The sequence below is a fragment of the Empidonax traillii genome, unplaced genomic scaffold (assembly GCF_003031625.1).
Source record: "Empidonax traillii isolate 1590-97213 ecotype Southwest subspecies unplaced genomic scaffold, ASM303162v1 scaffold464:size472915, whole genome shotgun sequence".
NCBI lineage: Eukaryota > Metazoa > Chordata > Aves > Passeriformes > Tyrannidae > Empidonax > Empidonax traillii.
The window spans coordinates 1-18,376 of NW_020955657.1; positions in this window are offsets into that span (position 1 = coordinate 1).

Genomic DNA, 18,376 nt, shown 5'->3' on the forward strand with positions numbered 1-18,376 from the left:
TTTTTTTTTTTTTTTTTTTTTTTTTTTTTTTTTTTTTTTTTTTTTTTTTTTTTTTTAAATGAAATTGAGAAGATGCTTGCAAATCTATAAATGTGTTGTCAGATTTGGACTACCTGAGACTGAAATTTTCTGATCGCACAATGGAGTAATAGCTTTTGATCAGTACTCTGCAAATCTTACATGAGAAGGATGTACTTTTTTTCTTTTAAAAAATTTGCTTGATGTTTAATTTATATTAGTACCAGTACAAACAGACAGGCCTGTCTTATTGCTATAGAATGCGTTCCAAACACTCATGAATGAATACACAGCAGATCTGATAAACAGCTATACACTGAAGCCTGGGTACCACAAGTGGTGCCTGGATGATTTGTGTACAGCTCCTCTAAATATGAAAGTAATTCATATGTACTTAGATGTGGGTATTGATATGTGAAATTAAGCTGTCACTAAACTCTGTATAAGTAGGCATTAGACAAGTGGGATAGAGGGGAAATACTGTGGAAAGTGAATGAAATGAGATCAGAATGAATGAGAAAATACTTTCCTATGGTATGAGAGAGTAAGGAGTGATTTTGTGAAAGGGTCAGGGAGTCAGGGTTATTAAAAGGGTAGCATAGCATATTGCATGGTGCAATGAGCATTAGTTTTTCCATTTATGAAACTTTTTTTTAGTTTTGGGGGTTCTTTTTGAGCTGAAAGTGACATAGACATGTTTGGATTAATTTCTGTATTTTCTGCTATCTGGTAGTAAATGTTCTGTGTTGCATTTTATACAAAGCTAGCCTCCTGGACAGCTTAAGCTTTTTCAATTACAGCAATACACCAGCTCTCTATTGGTGCTGTGGGAATACATCCAGCAGACAGGAAATAATTTCTATGAGAAATGGTTAGCACTTCAACTTGATTAAGGCCAGCACCACCAGGGTCAACTTTCTGTTGCATGGCTTGCTGTCCTGACTATCATTTTCCTTCTACTCATGTGAAAGTGAGAAGTATTTAAAAACTGTAAAATCATGTGAGAAATAATCACATCCAAAATTCCTCCTGGAATGGCTAGACAGATTTATTGTGACACAAGGTGCTGGCAAAAACCAAGATGTCTTGCTTCATGACCATGTACTCTTGTGAAAGCTCTAAATCTGACTTAAGACCAAATGTTTTCATCTGAGTGAGGAATGCATCCTTTACCAGTCAGAGTTTGTGTTTTGTATTCAGCTTAGGCTCACCTAATGAAATTGCAGGAGAGGTTCTCATCATGATGAGATAAAGCAGTATGAGGAAAAAAGTTGTAGGAGATACTGCAGGTCATGTAGTTATTCAAGCAATGCAAATCCAGTCAGCAGTAGTCCTTCAGTATTTCAACCTTCAAACGTAACTCCTCAGAGCTGTACAGAGTCACAGATGAGTTGGAGCATTAGGAAGCTGACAGCAATCTGCCCTGGGACAGAGTTGCTGTTGTGATTATTGCCAGCTTGATGCTGCGGTTGTTACAGTGGGTCTCTCTGAGGAAAGCTGTAAAAGGTCAGTGCAGCCTGCAATTTTTTTTAATCTATTTTTCATGTCAGGTGTGCACTGTACCGTGCAACCTTCACTTAGACCCACTGTGGTGTTTTGGCATAGGAAAAATGTCCAGAGAGCCATTTTCAGAGATTCACTTTATAATGGGTTTTAATTTGCTTTTCAAAAGTACCCAAGGCACAAGAACACCTGACAGAAATATTCTGCAAATTTATCATAGAAACTGCTATTTTTTCACAGACACATAACTGCATGAATTCAGATAGAAATTCTGGCTTATGTTTATGAATGAATCCTTTGCTTCAGGATACAAAATAATCACTAACTGATACAGACTGGGAGAAATTCCTCCTCTGGGAAGGCTTTATCTGATGAAATTTCTTTCAGCTTTCTTTAAACTATCTGACCACTGCCAAACACAAGGTAAATATAATGAAATAAAAAGATCCCTTGCAAAATCTGAGTTCTTTCTCATTATTATTATTATTCTCCTGAGTAATCTCTAAGAATGATAAAAGTCATAATGTTCCTCACCAGGAAGAGTCAACCTCCCTGGTTTCTTTACCCAACTACAGCAATAAAATTTCTTTGATATTAACCAAACATCCACATCCAGGCTTAAAAGTAAAACATTGGGTCAGTTGAAGGACCTTCTTGGCTTCACTGTGATTGCTCTTACTGCCTTATACAAGGGAAGAACTGAAACCCCCAGAGAAATAATGTTCCTCAGTTTTGTCTTTGACTCTGACCCGCAGTTTTCCAACAGTTTGGCTGGCATATATTCCTCATCTTTAAAAATGCTAAATATCACCCTCTTTGAAAGCTTTCTTCCTCCCTCCATATCAAGATTTCCTCTAAGTAGCTGGTAGAGTGAATTTTCTTTCCATTGCAAGGAGGAAAATAACTAAACAAGGGTCTTTCTGTCCAGTTGTCAGAAAGCATTCAACAGAGAACTCCCACAAGATACCAGATCCAGCAACTGTCCAGGACAGCTGCAGAAAACTGAAGAAGCAACTCAGTTTTGCAGGCCAGGTTATGGTCTCCACATCCATAACAATGAAGCAACATATAAATCCTAAAAATTGTTTCAACTGGTAATACTTAGATGTTTGAAAAGCTCTGTGCTGAGTTATTTTAACAAGCACTTTTAACATGCCCAGGAAGCCCATGAGGCACTTGCTTCTCCTCTGATGGCAGTAATACTGTTACTGTAACCAAAGATTGGTGATTAAAATCTCTCCAATCTGCAGGTTCCTAGATGTGCCTTGATAAGTAAATCAAATTAAAATTGATGATTCCTTTCACATGCCTCTTTACTCCCACTCAGTTCCATCAATTTCATGGAGAGAATGTCAACAAAAATAAAATTCAGCACTGTGCAAAAATCAGTTAATAATATGTGTAGGGCTTTTTCCCCCCCCTAATTAAAGAAGTTAATTCAGTTAACAATGTTCAAAGCATTTTGCAGCATTAAATTGTTTATTTCCACTCAATTTTAAAAGTCTTTATTGGAAACTTCAGCTATATGAAGTATTTCTCAGTAAGACAAGGCTCTAATTTAACTGCAATTTAACATGGCCAGGTGTTACTAACTTCACTTGTGCTTATGTACTCCACAGTGTAGTCCTATGAGAAAACTCATTTTCACATCTTCTGTTACATCTCTCTGTCAAACAAACTGCAGAGCAAGTGGGGGATTTTTTTATGTGAGTTCAACAAAGATGCTTTTCCCTTTTTTTTTGGTGTGAGTTTTGGAACTTTTCAGACCAGAGAAGAACATCAGAAAATACCTCTTGTAAACAAGAAGTGGTTAAGTATTTTGCTTGGAGACAGAGTTCCTACGTCTTTGGGGAACAATGTTCCTTGAAACATTTGTTATCATTTCCTCTTTTAAACAGTTAAATAAAGAGACCTTAAACCAAAGTTCACAGTGATATTAGCAAAAGGTTAAGATAATATTTTTAGATTTTTTTTTTCATCAATTATTTCAAAGGGGAAAAGAAGCATTATTTAATTTTAATTGCTGGTTCCATTTCCATAGAATGGTGTGTATTGTTAAAACAGACATACTCACACTGTCTCTCTGGACTGGACACTCTTACATGCTGTGGTTGTGGACAGGGTAAATGAACCAGAACTGAATAGAAGGATGTTTGAGTTGCATGAAAACACTATAAACTGGTGTGTAAATACTTTATCAGAAATGTGCTGTTGTGCAATGTTGTTTGAATAATTTGGCAGTCGGTCCTCCAGAGGCTGATTTCATCACTGCCCCTGGTCCCAGAGTGGCAGCACTCCAGGTGTCCTGGAGCTCTGAAAGGAAGTGAAAGGATCAGCTGCATCAGTAAATCGCCTCCATCTTCTCTCACCTTGAGCAGGAAGAGGAGCATGTTGAAAGGTCTTTCAGGACTTCAAGGTGTTTGTTTCCAGTTGCAGCAGCCTCCCCCTGGGCCATTGCTTAGGCAGGAATTGCTGGAATACAGCAAAGCTTTGGTCATCCTCTTTTTGTACATCTTACATTGTGAATGCAGGCCCCACCTCTGTGCTGAATGGGACCCCTGGAATGGGGGGGAGTCATTTGCAATTTACTCCTGGCATTCAGCAGTGAGTCAGTTTTGTGAGTCTTTCAAAAAACTAATTAGTACCTGTGGCTTTAATAGTACAAAGAAAAGGTCACACAGGATGAAGAGACAGAGAGCATGAAAGACTAAGAGCGGAAGACTGGAAGAACTGATGAGAAAAAAAGATAAAAGATCCAAGCCAAGCAATCCAGCCATCCAAAAAGCTATAATCCTAGGACAAAGTGTAAAGTAATCTACTGAGCTAGGATTTTGTATTACTGGAGGTTACTGAACAATCTCTAGTCAAAAAAGAAGCTTTGTGTTACTTCTTCCCCTGAAAAAAATGGAGTATTTTAGATGTGTAATGGAAGAGTGGGTTTAAATGATCTTTTACTCATACTTTTGCTTTATCAGCAAGTAATTAAGTGAGCTGAAAACATGTGCAGAGAGAAACAGATTCAGACCAAAATCAAATGAAACCAGGTTGTTTTTCCAGCAAGAGAACAAATAAAAACACCAAAATGTTTCAGGTTACCTGAACTGTGCTGCTAAACATGAAATAAGATGTTTATTTGACGATTATTTTGTTTGCTTTTTTCACCTTTTTCAGCTGGAAGTATTTTGTCCAGCTGCACAGCTGATACAGTCATTTGACCTACAGGGCAAGCAGTACATTTAGAAATAAATCCAAGTAAAAAGCCAAGAACAAATGCTGCAATATTTTTTGTCCTGTTTTTTCTGCATCTCAGATAACAAACCCAAAACTTTAGGAATTCTACCTTGAAATCCAGATATGGTCCAAGAACCTAAGCTGACATGTTAGGTCTTATCACTCTTATGGCAAGAATGACAAAGGAAAACAAGTATTTGAAAATGCCTTTTAAAAGTCTTACAGTGAAACTGTTCTCATAAGTGAATGAATTAGGATATAGAACTGGCCTGAAAATTTCTTTATGGGTTTACAAGTTGCAGCAAGTCTCTGGGGAGTTAGATTCTGAGCTATAAACCTGCCAAAGTATACAGATCTATGCAGCGTAGACAACTTTTGGGAGCTGACAGCTTTCCACAACAAAGACACCCCTGATACTGAAAAACAGACCTCTCTGTTTTTCTGTCTCCAGCGTTAAATCACACTTACCATAGGCTTCAGTGTAAGGTAATAATGATAATGTTAGGAAGAAGGAAAACTCCAGATAATTGTAGAAAAACAAAAATAAGAGTAGTTGTTCCCAGTATAAACATAGGAGGGTTTTTTCCTTGTTTCCTTTGATTTGTAAAGTCCTGCTCATTAGTGTTTTAGATGTGTGTTTCAGCAATATTTATCCTTCCCTTTCTTTGTCTTTTTCCTCTGTTTATTTCAATGCCAAACCAACAGTAATGACTCCAAGCTACACTACCATTCAAATTTGTTACTGTGAAAGGAGCCTGGGACAACATGCTTGACCACCAGCTCAGTGTATGGATTTGTACTGGTAGAACCAAGACAACACAGATGATAAATGCTGAACCCACCTTTGATTCCTTCCATCAGCAGAGACCTCCAGCTCTTTCTCTCTCCCTCTGATTCTTATCCCCTCCTTGTACTTAGTCATCCATTTGAGCAAAATCTCTGAACCCCAAATATATTTCACACTCATCGACCCCTCTGTCAAACCTAGCTGAAAATAAACAACTGTTTCAAAACTTGTCACGATGGACAGACTACTGGAGTTCTTGGTCTCGTTCCTTTAGGAAACCACATACGTACAAGGGAAGGCATAACGAGGACTTTAATTACAGAAAAGCTTCTTTTAAATTTTACCTTGCTGACTCTTGCTTGAATCTTTGATTCTTTTTCAGCAAAAAATTATGAAGGTAACATTTCTTAACATATTTACCTTTTAGTATTTCCTTTGTATTAAATGTTTGACAACAGAGCTGTTTAAAGAAAAGAGTAAAAGGACTCTTTCTCTTGCAGAAAATACTGATTTCTTTTTAAAAAAAGGTCTGACAGAAAATAATTTTTTTTCTTTTCAAGAAGTTGTAACAGATTTTGCAGGCAAGAGCATTATAGAAGGGCTCAACAGTGTTTTCTTTTTCACAGTGTGGATGTACATTTTTCAATCAACCTCACATATAAAGCTTTTCAGATGTGATCATCAAATCTTGAGTAAGAATAGCAATAAATAGAAAATAAAACAAGCAGTTTCATAACTTGAAATAGGCATTGAAAAGCTTTTCAACCTTGAATGTATTTTACTTGAAAGAATTACACACAAGTATTTGTGAGAAAACCTGCACACGAGTATCTTAAGGGTGGGACAGAGAAAATAATTCTACCAGATTTATTTTGATAGATCATGCCTTGAAAAATTTCTAAAGCTTGCCCTTTATTCTTAAGAGCTGTGTTTTCCTTTTCTGAACAGGACAAACCTGAAGAGAGTTGTGCAAAGAAGAAAGTTCTGGGAAGAGAAAAGAGCTCTCATTCCCATAAAAAGCTGTTTCTCCTCAGTTATTAATTTTCTCTCCAACTATTGGAAAGAAATGCATATATCTATGAGCAGGCGCGATTTTTATGGCACACAAAGCATTCAGGCCTGACTTTTTGAAAATAACACATATATATATCTATATATCCATATAGATACAGATATATCTGGCATGATCATACAGAAGACAGTGTGTTGTGCATGAGAATGCACTCATACAATTTCACTAGATTTATATCTAGTCTACTTATTAATAACATTAGTTATTAATAAATAGCATAGTACAACATTATCTCCTTGATTTTTATACTGGAACTACAATAGGAAACAATTGTTTTGCAACACTGTTCATCTCCCTGCCTCCCACCTAGGACACCAGTCTTCTTGGCAATCATGGATTAATCCAGTTAGCCTTGCAGCCACAAGGAAGCCTAAGCAAGTAATGACACACAGAGCAGTGGAGCAGTGTAAATGTAATATAAATATGTGCACATTTAAAGCTACCAGAGCTGCAGACCTGAAAGGTGATGTTTTTTATTGAAAACCCTGCTTCAGATTGCATTTTGAATGCAGGTGTTAGTCAAGCAATGACTTCAGGATTTTATATCCACAGGGCTGGTGGTTCTTCTTTTATTCGCCCAATATTTCAAAGTTTCCTCTATACTTTTCATGCTATTTCAGTGTGTTCCCCTATATATGCATTTGTGAAACTACTACTGAGAAGTAACCAGTTACAAAAAAAAGGACATAATAATCAGATTTTTTGTGTAGTAACTAAGTATTTGGGGGTTGAAGAGGATGTTGGGACTTTTTTTTAAATACTTTTGTTTTGTGATTAGTGATTTTGGATGCATTGTTTATACCTGGGCATCTAAAGAACCTGTGATTTTCTCTGAGTGAGGCTTTGACAAAGTCAAATTACATCATAGTATCTCAAATCAGGCATCCTTTGAACTGAGAGGTTTAAATCCACCAGTACTTTTTCAAAGCCTTGGCTGCTGCATCTAGAAGACTTTTAACTCAGCCAACCTATTCTGATTCAACTGAGTTGTGGCATTTGCCTCACAGTCAGGTTCAACATTTGGCCAAATCAGTGACAGAAGTGCATCAGATGCCTGATCTGTCATGGGAGAGATCAACTTATGTAGAGTTTCAGTTGAAGAACTTATTTCAAAAGGAAAACTAAGCTGCCATTTCACCAGAAGATTAAAACATTCGTTGAGAGGCAGCACTGCTCGTTGTCAATGCCATGGGGGGGTGTGTTGGTTGATGCTTCCGTAGAACGTTCTTACCCTTGTGGAGCCTTGTGTAAGATGTAGTTACTATCAGTGTTTGAAGATCATCTCCTCCAATGTGGTTCTCTTTGCTGCCTAATCACAGGGCTGTTTAGGTCTACAGATAGCACAGTCACCTTCAAATTTTATAGGCCTCTAGGAATAGGAAGAATTGTGCTGGTATGATGGGATATGCACGGGCGTGTCTTTGCCTCCTCCCTCTATAATGGCACTACCCTGTTAACATTAGTCTGCCAAGTTTGGTACATCATGTTCTAGCAGGACACAGACTCCTAATGATGTTTGTTTGGCAGACAATAACCTTAATTTTCAACAGGTGGTCTGTATGCTGTTGAAGGCTGCAATATTGTAATTGAATTTTGATCATTCTTCCAGTCTGGGAGGTTAGATTCTGTGAAATCAGAGAGAAGCCTCTTATACCTAGTTTAAAAAAAAAAATAAATTTTTTTTTTCAAAATATCCTAAAGAAGGTTGTGTTTTCTTTTACGAAAAAGAAAAAAAATCCTGACACTGTCTCCTACCTGCTTATGGAAAGGTGACAGATGCAATGTCCTCTGAAGGAATGTAGTTGTTCGTAGTTTTTTATATTCCTGCTGTGAGCTAGAAATAAAATCAGAGCTGCAGAGCAATAAAGGTGCTTTCTCCCTCTCTATCAGTCCCTGAAGCAGTAAGGGGGTACAGTAACACTCAGAGTAGGTTGGGAACAAGGGAGCACAATGCAGATCCCCTCAGCACAGCCTGGCGGACCCAATGGTAAGACACTGGAGCCAGAGATCTGTTGTATCAGGCTGCCAGCTTGGCTGACGCCTTTTCTATGGGAGTATACAATCCAGGTGGACTCTCTAAAACAAGACAATAATTTTTAAAATGGCTTTAAAGGAAGAGAAAGAATGCACTTAGGAAAACTGGCAGGGAGAGGGAAAGACATAGGTTACATATGGAGTAGAGGGACTGGAGAGGATGATGGAGGAAACAAAGGGAAAAAATGACAAAGTGAAAACAAGTGATGAAAGGAGTGACTATAGAAACAACTGACAACGCAGAGGGGTGAAATAGAATATAATCTCTTATGCAGACGTTCACGATTAGGAAAGGTTATTTCTCCTTCATTTTTATTTCCTTGGCAGAAAAGGGGGAGCTGTAGGGAGGAGGAAATTAAGTGTTTGCTGCTAGTGCTGATGGAAACTTTTGTTGCAGCTCAGGCAGGGGAAGAATTTCTCCTTGTCAGATCCAGGTGAAGGCTTACAGAGCAACGCTATCTGTGGCAGAGAAAGAAGCCCTTAGTATCTGTATTAATTTGTCAGGCTTTGACTAAGGAAAGCAGTGTTAATGAGGCTTTAACATACTTGCCACTGGCATGTGACATATGTCTATAAATATTTAAGGAATGATGGGATCACTTAAACACTCTGTCTTCATTTCAGCCTCAGTTCCCATCCCAAACTGAACTGGAAAAATTTTTATGCTCTTTGGCTTGTCTCAGTTAAATTAACACCCCCACCCCTCTTTCTATACCTCCTTTCCTGTCTACTTCTGAATCACTCTCTCAAGCTGTGTCCAGGCTGCTTTCAGCTCTGGCGCTGAACTGCAGCTTGTCACTAAAGCCACCCTGGCATGTACATAAAAGAGATTTGGAGGTGGAAATGACCACTAGTTAAATCACCTCATCCTCTCTCCAGTCAGTGTGTGATTGTTCCTGCGGCTCACTCCCAAGGGCCTGGGCTTTTAATGCTTTGAGCAACAGAAATTCCACCTCCACCCCCTTTGGGAGGACTGCACAGGGGCTAATAGATCACACTCTTATGCAATTTTTCCTGATACATAGCCTGCATTTTCCTTTGTTCAATGTCTTTACTCCGTTATTCATATTTATAAGTGGTGCTGGGTGAATCCCAGGTGGTTTGGAGGTTTATTTCTGTTTAAGAAGGCATGTGAAAAGGCAGGGACTAGTCCACATTCTTTAAACCTTTTGGTGCCTTCCTGACAGGCTCAGTTATTTCTTCCCTGAAACTGCCCAGGACCCAGTAGAAAGTCTTGTTTCTCTCTATCCCAGGAGGGTAGGAGGTTGGATACTGGCCAGTTCTCTGCTCTGGTAAATCTATCCTGTGAATAGAGACTAAAGCCCTTGTCTCCCCAACCTATAATATGCTGGTTTCTAGCCATTACCCAGTAGCCTAAGACCTCCAGTTTAATTTCCTGTACTCATCAGGCTGTTACTCTGTTTTTCGTTCTCCCTTACCTAATTGAGGGCGTTTTTATTGGCCTGGTCCTTTTGATGTCTAATGTATTCTTTTAAGTATTTTTTCTTAAAAAAGGTATTTCTTAAACTGTTATTCCAGTTGATATCCCATGAAACACTGCAGTAATCAAATGGCAGCAAGTGGGATCCCTTAATTTGTTTTGAAGAAATCTTGCATGAAAGGATCTAGTCAGGTTCTGTGAATTCTTCCTCTAGACCTCCCTTCCTGCACATAGAGGAAAGTACTGCAGAGGAGTCTCAGCATACTTTACTCTTCAAGGCTGCCCAAGCAACACTCATCTTAATTGTTACTGGCAATCCTTTTCAGCAGAGGCATATCACATGTGCGCAAGTTCAACGACGGACAGTGCTCCAAGGATTTTCTCCCTCTCTGAAACTCTTCATCATGAGAGCAGCTTCCTCCCTCTTCAGATGTCAGAGACATTGGTCCAGTCCTTGATTCAGGCATCTAACTTGGCCAGGACAAAAAAGTCACACTCAGAGGGACTGTTCCTACTACTGTCATTTTAACAAATACTTGTTACCAGGGCTGTAACAAGCACCAGATCATACTTTTCTTCTGTCAGGGTTTAAGAGGGATTTAAATCCTCAAATCCATATTGCTGTGAAAATGGCTCCTGTGTTACAGTGTCTTCTCAATCTTTCCATTTGAAGACTAATGATAAAAAATGGTTCTGCTGCAGTAAAGGAAACAAGAAATGAGTAATGCCTGCTGTAGTCTAGTAATCTATGGCTTTAGATTACAGGAAAATTATTCTTAAATATCCTTAAATGCAGCATTTGCATTTTTTATTCAACAGTAAATGAATAGAGCAAAACACTGGTCCACTTACAGCAATCACTTTTTTTCTCTTGGGAGGCGGAAAAACTGCAGTTCCATAACTCATCCAAATCCAGGATGCTGATTCTCCCCCCATCATGCCACTACTATTGTAACAATTGGCAAGATGTGGGAGGAAGAAGCTCTAGTACTGCTACTCTTGTATGTTTTATATGGTTTAAGAGGGAGCCCCTGGTGGTCTAGAGGGTAAAGGCGCTGCACTGTCACCGCAGAGACCTGGGTTCGATTCCCGGTTAGGACACTCCCCGGGCAGATGGAGCTCGTTAGCCCTGTAAGGCAATCCATCTACGTCCTGAGGACCTCGCTGCCACCGTCCAAGCTCGCCTGGCCCCGGCAGATGAACCTCAGGATTAAAGGGTGGGCTCAGTTCCGCACACACTGTGTCTCACCTAAAAAATCCAATGCGCAGGCTGGAAGGTGGAAAGACCTTCCCTGGTTCTTCGTTCGCGAAGACTGGCCACTATATGGTTTAAGTGCTATCAGCCTGCTAGACCCGAAAAGGTGAAGTTTGCTGGCTTACAGGCAACCCAGTAGTAGCTGTTGCTCTTTGGAGGTCATTCACATAGGGAGCGGTAGGAATAGGGCAAGCTGGGGACATTGTTCTGGTACTGCAGAAACACAAGTGGGAGAAGAACAGGGCTTACATAGACATGAGCTTCCTATGTCCCCTGTCCTGCTTATGACTTTTGCCATTAGGTTATTTCTGAACTACATATACATGCATCAAAAATTTGGAAGCAGGAATTTACTGTCTAAATTAAATGGGTAATGTCAAGAAGTGACACTGACAACAAACAACTGTGCTGGCAGAAAAAATAGCTGGGCAGAGCACTTACTTATCGAAAGGGGAATATGATTATTTTTTCTGAGGTAGAGAACTAAAGACCATCAAACTAACCCTAAGATGACTCAGGAATATTTACCAAGAGTAGCATATGTACACAGGGAGACCCTTTTTGGCATGATAGACTGTAAATTATTCATAGGAGACAAGAAAAGAGGTTCTGTCAGTTGTACAATTACTTTTTATTGGCAGTGCTCTCTCAACTCAAGAAAACATTGGCTGAGGTTCAAGACCAAGATTTGGCTCAAAGGCCACCACAATTTTTCAGAAATGTGATGAATGTTCCTCAAGAAATAGTTTCCTAAGAAAGCCACAAAAATGTGTCCAGCTAGGTTTCAGGATATCTAAAATGATATCCAACAGTTGCTACCACTGAAGATCAATTGCCTTAAGTAATTTCACTACATGAAATTTTTACATGTCAGACTGGCTGATGCTTTCTAACAAAAAGATACCCAACACATTTGGATGAACTGTTTCATAAAAATTGATATATGTATACATGCCCACAATTCATCACACATATCTCAAGCATTTATTCTGAAGGACAAGCTACTAAAAAAAAATGATTAACCTAGTGACAGTGGAAGAAAGTTCTGTCACTGTGAAGGTAATGATGTGTTGGGTGTGCACTAATAGCCCAAGGGTCATGCACAGAACACAAATTCAGTCAATAATATCTCATGTCATATTCCCAAGCTTGAGCGAAAACCTCATTTTAGGAAAGCTGATTTTTTCCTTTGCTGCCAGGGAAAGAAAGATGTCAGAATTCTGTCTTCCTGCTGTTTTCCCTGGAGATGTATGATATAGTGGGGTTAAAGCATTAATCATTACTGATTTTTTAAAAATTTAAATATTAACAAACATTAGTAAACTAATCTTTAGCTTATGCCGAGTAGAATCTTAAATTACTAGAGAAGACTGTAGATGAGTCACGTAAAATGTGCACTTTTGTTCACAAAGCACCTTTAAGCATTACTGCAGTTGTCAGGAACACAAAGGACTATCAGTGCATTTTTTTTTACAATGCTTTATAGAGAAATATTGGAAAATTACTAGGTACTTCCAAAGAACTCCTGTTTGCAATGGGATGAAGACATAAGAGCACAGCCATCAAGCAAAAGCCAGAGAAATAATTCTATTTGTACAACATGCATATAGTTATAAGCGCATCTGTGAGAAGGCAGATTTAAAATAATCTCAATTCTAACAAATACTGAGAGTATCTTCTACAAGAAAATTAATCTCTTTGGACTTTTAATCAGCTGTAAAAACTGGTAATAATGACTTTTTCTTAGCAGTATTGAGTTAATTAAATGTAGTGACACATTTAGAGATTGACAAGTGAAAGGCACTGCAGTTAGGAAAGTAGTTCAACCCTTCCCTAATTAAATGGGCCTCTCTCAATCTGTATTTTCACTCTGCTCTTTTTTGTTTCCTGGGCTGTAGAAAGCCTTTAGGTCCATAGTTAACCCAGAGGATGTTTCTCTCTATCCATCAACTCTCCAATGAATTTTTAGTACTTGTAGTTTCGATAGGAGTGTGATCAGATACTTCTACCTCACATTCATTTCCAAGTTATCTTAGATTATAAAGGCCTGGCATACTCTCAATCACAAATCTTACATCTGGCAACACTGCTCCTACAGACACATGCATGCAGAAACCAAAAGGCTAGACAAAACAGGATAACGTGAAGACTGTATTTAATAACACAGGAAAGAAACAGAACCAAATCCCCCCAATTTGGTAAGATTGCCGAAAAGAAAATGAACTTTTAGCTCAGGAAAATGTGTAAGTTTTGCCTCTCTGCAGGCTACAAAAATTAATGCTTCCTTGTTAATGTTCCAATGCATCTAAATAATTTTGTTCATAATTAATTGCGTTTCTAGATGACTGAGAATAAATACAAAAATATCTAAAGTTTATTTGGAGTTTACTGATTAAAACCTTTCCCAGACCTTAAAATACTAGGGGGAATTTTCTTCCCAGAGAAAGGTTAGATTGATTCCTGATTTAATCAGTTCCTAAACATCATTAAAAGCAGGGGTTTATACAGTGTCTTAGACCCAGAATAACCCTCTTGTTATTAACTCTGTACCATCTGACAGTACCCTCTATATGAAACAGACCAAGAATGTAGTGAATAGGTGACAAAAGACACCACAGAAACAAGTGATAACACAGTCCTATGTCTTTAATGGAAACATTTTGTTACAATTTAGGTTATGTGATATTCTTGCATCTTTAAAATGTGTGAAAGAAAATGCACAGAACAAAAAGTCAAAGGACACCAATGAATGTAGATATTTTAAATGACCAAGTCTTAAAAGAAATAAAATACATTACACAAATAAAAAAAAAAAGGTTATATCCACAGACATGAATATGCACTCTCCTCTACAAAAAAACAACAATAAATAAAATCACATTATATGCAGATAGTTCTACTTACATCAGTACAATATACTGTGCAGCTTTCCATTTGTTTTCTACTAGACCGGTACTAGGCTTCTCTATTGTCCAGTATTTTTACATTAATAACAGTATCACCGAAAAAAAAGGGACAAAGTTAATGTCCACAATATCTATCCTGAGTCCTCTTAGTTTTTGATAGTTATGCACAAGAAACACTGCAAATTCTACCCACTGCCTTCATCCTGCCACTCCACCCAAGTTTTCTCGGCACTTTCAGACCTGCACAGTAAAGACAACATTGTTCCTGGGTAAACACCCGACCTAAGGGCACAGCATACCCTGAGCAGGTCCTGTGAACCACTTAAACCCTGTCTGAATTTTAGGCAGGGGGTTGTGTGAGATTTAAAAGCTTTCTGCTGCATGTCTAAGAGACTAGATATTGAACAATCAATGCAGAAGGAACTTGATCTTTGAATGAACTCCATACAGTAAATAGCATCATCATGGGAATACAATCAGTCCCTGAGCATTTTCCCTCTTCTCTCAGCTGCAGATACTTTGGCAGAGGGGTTGGAACTACATGATATTTAAGGTCCCTTCTAACCCTAACCCAAAGATCTGTATTTTCAACGGATCACATACTGCAGAAGTGATCACAATGTTACATCAGGGAGATACTAAATATGTGAGGAAACGTTCAACATCTCCCATGGAACCCAGATAACTCACCACTGATGGCTCATTCCTTTGTCACACATCATACACTGCTCTCAGAGAAAAAGAAGTCCAGATCACTCCCAACTATGAACCAACACACCTGTGCTCATTATGTCTGCTGCCAGTGAACAATTAATTAGCAAAACCTTTGTTCATAGTTGGGGGACAGGGGGAAGAATTGTGTGTTCCCTGTGCACACCGTCTGAGATTACAAAATAAACCACTAAATGAGATTATTTTCTTAAATACTCATTTTGGTACATTTCTTTGCTTGCTCAAGTGTCCTCTAGAAACACTCACATGACAGAAACACCAAGCAACAGTTCACACAGTGGATTTTAACCTTTCAAAGATTCAACATCTAACAAATCCATCTAATATTTCTGAAGTTTTATAGCTTAACATACAAACTTTAACAGTGTCAGGTTATTTAGAATATTTTGCCTTTGATGCTGAATATTAACATAGTGGTTAGTGAGAGATTTTGAAGGAACTCTTAAGCCTCTCCTTTTGAAAGCTAGGTTTGTATTCTGTAAATCTGGTGCATGTCAGTTAGGACCTCCTAGAAGGTAAATTCTGGAAGAACTAATAGCATAATAAAACAGTATATGTAATGATACACTGGACACAATTAAACACTAGCCCAAGAAAGCCTCAAAACCATGGCAGCATTATCTTCTCAACTGAAACCAGCAGTAACACCACAAAAACACCAACATTAACCTTTATCCTTTCTTCCTCTATGGGTGAGATAAAGGGAGAGCTGCATTTATGACAGACTCAAGACTTCACTGGGGCAAACCCTAGTGCTTAGGCTTTCTGTTATTCTCTAGAAGAGAACAGACACTACAAATGTCTGGCACATAGCCTGCTGACCCCTGCAGACAGCCAGGTCTGAGGTCTCCCACAAACAGCTATTTGTTTTAATTTCAACAATCATTTTTCATCAGTCTCAGACCTCAGATGTTAGAAGGTATCTGAGAAGAGAAAAAAATTCAGGCCTTAAGCCATCTGAATTCATTTCCATCTCTAAGCAGGGATATGCACAGTGCGAACTCTTCCATTCTCCCACTTAAAAGGCTTCACACACACACACACAAATCTTTTTGTGCTTGCAACAGCGAGAAGGAGGGGGAGGAGAAGTGACACAAAAAATGTATCTGAAGGCAAAACTTTTTCCAGCAAAAAATATATTTCAAAAAGTAACTCCTGTATTCCTTTGTTTCTAAAAAGGACTAAAACTGACTCCTCCAAAACATGCACTTTGCTGAAATTTGTCTCTTTATCGCTCACTGTTGTGAGGTGAGTTAGTAGGCCATGTTGCTAACCAAGAGAAAAGGTAATGTACCATTAGAAACTTGTATTTCTCTTCCCATATGCCCTGCTTTGGGGAGGGTGGTGGTAGATTTGACATCATTTTATAGCAGCAACAATTAGGGTAAAAAAACCCAATAGACAATTTTGGGTCTAGATCTCACACACTGGCTGGTGTGGCCATGGGCCAACATCAAGTGTGCTGGCAGCTGAGCAGCACAGAGTCAATGAACCATGCCTGAAATTACATAAAAGCCAACACTGTCCGTGAAGAAGGAGCACTGTGGATTAGATTATGGAAAATGGCTGTCTCTTGTCAAAGTACTTCCAAATCTAGACAAAAAAACATGAAAAAAATGGGGGATTAAAGACTGTTCACTCTACTCTGGGCAAAAATGAGGAAAAATAACCTCAACTGCTGAACTAGAACTGCTACATGGCTACTCTGAAGCACAGAGGAGGGCAGTGAAGGATGTGGAACTCTCCTGAGCTCTGGGAAAGGTGGACTAAGCTGCCAGAGAAATTTATGACCAGGACTATTAGCTTCCTGTCTTTGATGTCTATTCTTGGCTTTCCAGGAGCATTATGGCATTCATGAGATGAAAGAAGCACTGGAGCCAAGGTCAACTAAGGCTGATGCAGCCTGTTCTACTGCAAAGCTGAGAAACTCACTCTGAACTGCTTCAAGCCTGAAGACACTCCACTGAGGGCCTGAGCTTACTTCCACTGAATCAGTGAGAGGGTTTTTGTCAGCTTCATGACAGTGTGATTTCACCTCCAAGCCAAAACATGAATCAGAGATCAACCTCCCAGTAAAACATGCTGTAAGGGAGAAGACTCCTAATTTGTCCAGCACAAATGTTTTCAAAGCATTAGCTACACCTTAATAATTCACAACTAAAAAAAACCTCAAAAAAGCAGCTTTCAATAATGCAATAAAGCATTTCTTAAAACCAAATTGAAAATAGATCCATTCAATTTATTTTCAGACAAGAATTAATATAACTCTTTATTAAAAGTGAATTCTGGCCACAGTCTTGCAAGGTGCAGACCACTCACCAGTTTTTGCAATGACTGAATGTTTTCAGAGCTTAGCTGGGTGTGTCCTTCAATGAAGTAAATCGCAGTAGGAGCTGGTAATTAACTGGTGATGATGGCAGTCATTGACAATTTAGGATCCACAAACTGTCCATAAAAAAAACTTTCAGAACTACCAATGGCCAAGGACAAAGGATCTAGGCATCTGACTCTGAAGTTGTGGGTTTCAGGATAATAAACCACAGATACTTATCAAACTTTTGCTTCATCTTTGTCACTTGCAGTGGAAGCCTACGTGCTGAAGTTAAGAAGGTGAAAGTCAGGTAAATGTCAGAAATCTTGGGAAGAGGATTCTGAGATGAATCAGCCATTTAGCTGATCACTATTTGGTGATTTAAAAAAAAAAATAGCAGAATTCGTTAAACTTTGACAAATAAAAGTATGAAGCTGCTAGTTCAATTTCAATTTAACAGGCACAACTGTTAGATTTAGTAGGAAACATATGGCCTATAGGGTCAACCTTTCTCCAATTCAAGCACATGGCAAATTTCCCTTCAGCCATGGTCAGGACCATACCCTTTGGTCCCAAGTGAGCAAAGCACTTAGAAGCTGAAGTTGAGTATATTTTAAGTATGTTCTGAAGTGCTGAGCTGAGTGAAGAGTCTCGTTGTGCTGCTCTGTAATAGAGATGTATGTTTGTAATACGGGCAATTTGCTGAGGCCAAAAATGTAGGTCTTGAAACCTCTTTTGAGAATCAATTATTATTATTTTGATTAGACATTCCCTTGCAGAGTTTGAAGCTTAAACATTGTGGCATTGAGCTAATGCAGATGAACCAGAAAGGCACAGTGCATTAGCCGGTAACAAATCTCTCAGCTGAATAATCTAAACCCAAGGTAGTTTCTGATCTATGGTCCAGAGAAGACCTGGGAACTATTAGCAAGAGGCCTGTGAAAGGCAGCTAAGACGAGCAAGTCTATTTTTGCTATACAGGAATCTACCTACGTGAAATGTCTTAAATAATCTCCACACTTCCATGGAAAAAACACACACATTTGTGGGGATCAATTTAGAAGGATTAAACTCCACTGATTTGAA